Source organism: Protopterus annectens, chromosome 3.part1 (assembly GCF_019279795.1).
Source record: "Protopterus annectens isolate FY-2018-M chromosome 3.part1, PAN1.0, whole genome shotgun sequence".
Taxonomy (NCBI): Eukaryota; Metazoa; Chordata; order Ceratodontiformes; family Protopteridae; genus Protopterus; species Protopterus annectens.
The window spans coordinates 1,474,176,424-1,474,180,286 of record NC_056732.1 but is presented as its reverse complement, the minus strand read 5'-3'; positions in this window follow the sequence as shown (position 1 = coordinate 1,474,180,286).

Below are 3,863 nucleotides of genomic sequence, written 5' to 3'. Positions count from 1 at the left end.
GTTACAGATGCAGGCCATCTCTGGCAAAGCATCGAGGTCTGTCAATCATGTCATCCCAAGCAGACAGATACTGGATCCCCATAGAATGACACCAGAAACTTAGCCAATTGTTGAAATCAATTATTTTCTGCTTGTACTGTGGTATAATTCTGGGTGATGGTAGTATGCTACTCAGGGCTAAGGTCATACCCCGCCTGGGATACATAATCCGAGAGCTCCTCCATGTCTCTTTTCATGTAGTCCAGGGAGGTACATCTCTGGTCATTCACACCCACATGTACAATGACATATTTGTACCTGTTGTTGAGGGACATGAGTGAGGGCATTATGTGGCAGATCCTGGCACCTGGCAGGCAGCTGACTGCTACTTTCTCCTTATTCAACGTAGTTAGTGGGACATCAGTGTGCCTCACTATTGAGTCACTTATGACTAGTGTGTTGGGCACACTATTTTGTCTTAGGGGCTTAGGTTGAGTGGCACACTGTTTAGGAGAGTTATGTGTGTCGTGATTAGTGTTGTATTGTGGTGGTCGAATGCATTTCTGCCTTGGAGGTCTCTGCTGTTTGGGTAGATTTTATTGAGAGCCTCCATGAAGGTGGGTGTGTGGTTTGTGTTTTTATGTGATGTTAGTGCTGGTATGTGTTCTGGAGGGCTATGTGTTCCATGTGGTGTGGTGCAAGTGTTGACCTTCTCCTCTTGACCAGCTATTCTGGTCTTGGCTGGAGAGTGTGTGGCTTCCAGTTTGGATATATAAGTGCACCTCTCACAAGTCTGAGTGTTGGGAGGTAAGAGGAGAGGGTTGTCAGTGTACATGAGGCAGTTGCTACATTGTCTCAGGATGCCAAGGTTCACCAGGTTAAACAGGAGAATGTACAGGAAACTGACATTTAGACATGCCTGGAGGGGTGGACATTAATAATAAGTACTGGAGCTGTTTCCTTGTAGAACGTTTAGTGCTGGTAGCACTTTTGTGTGCTACAATAATTGCTACAAGAAGTCTGGTATAGTAAAGTGCTAGACTAATAAGCTAGTAAAAGTGCAGGAGAGGAGAGAACTAGAAGATCTAAGGGAAAAATTGAAGAGCAGACTTTGACACCACTCAGAAGCTTACAAACAGTACTAGATGCAGCAAATATACACACTTTCTTTAAAGCTCCATGCCCTTTGTAATACATATTTTTATCAATCTGTGCAGTAAACTCAGTGACAACCACGGATATCTCCATAAGTCTTGTACTAATAAAATATGCCTGCTTGCACTTACGGGTTCTGATGAAATGTGTAAAATTTGTAATTAAAAAAATTAAAGGAAAAGGGCAATAAGAGCCACACCATCACTGCTAACAGCTAACGATGGGTGTGTGGCATGTGTGGGGAACACACGTAATGTACACATCCAAGGGAAGTGGGAAATAGTAACATACATGGGGTATAGTTGAAGAAGAGGGACACACAAGATGGATATCTGAATAGGAAAATCTGAGGGAAAATCAGAGGAGCATGGGCAATTTTCTTTCTTTTCTGGGGGGAATAGGTCCCATTTTTTAAGAATAGAAGGAAAGGTAAATATAAGGAAAGAAGAGGAGAAGGCCCTCACAACAGGTGTACCCATAGAACAAATATCACAATACATGACAGACAAATGTTGGAAGAAAGCAGTAAGGACATGTAAGTTAAGTAGATGGCACACTGCGTAACATGGGCAATGGAAAGTTGTTAAACAGGGTGGGGATGCATACTAGCCATGGTGAAATGCAAAAAAGAAAAAAAACATATCAAAGTATGCACTATCTTGTTACAACTTGTTGCAAACTGTTTGGCAGTCTTCCTATATGTGTATGACCAATGGCAGATGCGTGTTGTACGGTAATAAATAAGGATCGCAGTACAAACTGGATAAGTAAGCATGTCTCCAAATAGTCTGTCAGCAGTGCAAGTGTAAGCCAAGCAACGTCACAGATGAGCAAATGCAGGTCTAACAATTCTGGATAACTCCAGCAGAGGACAAAAACTAACCTATAACCATGCATGTGAATGATAAACAACCAGGTGTACCCAATGCAAACAGATATGTAATGGAAGGCATTTATATACATATGCCATGTCAAAGGCAACACACAGGCATAGATGTATATGAATGACTTTCAGTGGCCTAAGTGGAACATACATGAAATGAAGGTCAGTACCTATACACACATTAATGACATGTAAAAATATTTACAAAAAATGCAACCGTACAGCTCAAAAAAATAGATCAGGTTGTGCACACGGATTTCAGCAATGTACACTGGTTAACACACAAGCATAATGAGAACAAGGATGCATTGCAATCAGTAGCCAGTGACTTGTGAGCAGATGTCCTGCATCCTAAAGTGGCCATACATCTGGCAGATGTTCACCGTGTCAATGACATAATACATGGCAATGGTCAATAAATGCAACAAAGGCAAACATATATGCAAAATAAAATACAGAAATATAAAAGTGGAAGGGAGGTGGACAACATGGGTCAACATCATTGACACACTGCAAATGTCATGTGTACAGCACACAGGGTGCTGTAGAAACCAACCCAAAATACATTTAAGCACATGGAAAATGTATGTTATGGGCAAAATGATTTCATATGTCCACAGAAATGGCCATGTATAAAACACACATACACAGTAATGTACAATCATCTAACATCAACAGGCATAGGTAAGCAAGCTAAGATTTTTGAGCACATACATACATACATACTGTCATGCAAATGTTAAATAAACAAATACAGGTGAATGTCACCCACCCTGCTCATTAATGAACAGGGACACTCCTGTGGGCATCATTACAGCTTATCAGCAGTGAGTCAGTGAATGTTCTCATGTCAAAGGTACAACTGTGTGTCACTATGGCTCTGACTATGTGCACACACAAGTGCAATCAGTTAACGTGTACAACTATTTGCAGAAGGTGTGACTTTATGTAAATAAATAATGGATGTGGAAATTTAAGATGCAGCAAACACTGTGTAATGTACTGTTACCAAATAAATTATCTGTACCATTGTTTACAGATTAATACTGCATTGCTGTTTGATGACGACAGAAAATGAGGACTTCACATAGATATGATATAGCTGTATATGATCCCACATGGCATCAGTATCGCCAACATATGACACCCAACACCACATTATGTCAGTGGAACATCATGACAACTGTCATCCAAAACACATGGGAAATGAAATGTCCTGTTTACATGATATGAACCATACCACAGTGGCAGTGCTGGAGTATGGACGATATCTGTTGCCTCAGTAAAACACATGTTTACAAGCTAATTGTTGCAGCACTAGCTGCAGGTTAACGGCCACGATGCATAGACAGCTGAATGGGTAGGACAGTGCAATGTGTTAATGTGTGTCATGCACACATTTAAACATAGTTAAATGTCACAAGACGATAACACATAAACATGACAGTTACATGGTATGCATGCACAAGACTGCATATACAGCCCAATCAATTATATGGAAATTAGCATGTTGGCAGCATAACACAAGTGGATCACACAGACAATACTTACAGACTGGAGGACCAGGCTGATGGAGCTGAGCTGTTTGAATGACTGCACAGGGTATCTCCCTGAATGAGTTATTCCCATCACGTCCCTCATCTGTGTTAAGAAAACATCAATCACAACCTCCTGGATCCCTTCCCAAGAATTGTCTCTGTTCCTGACCTGGCGTTGACTCCTCTGGGGTGCAGCACGCATGATGGCTCAGGCAGGTGCGGGTCCAGCTTCCTCATCATCATTGTTGTCATCATCTCTGTCATCATCTGAGGACTCTAGAAGTAGTCTGGCATTTGCTTTTCTTCAT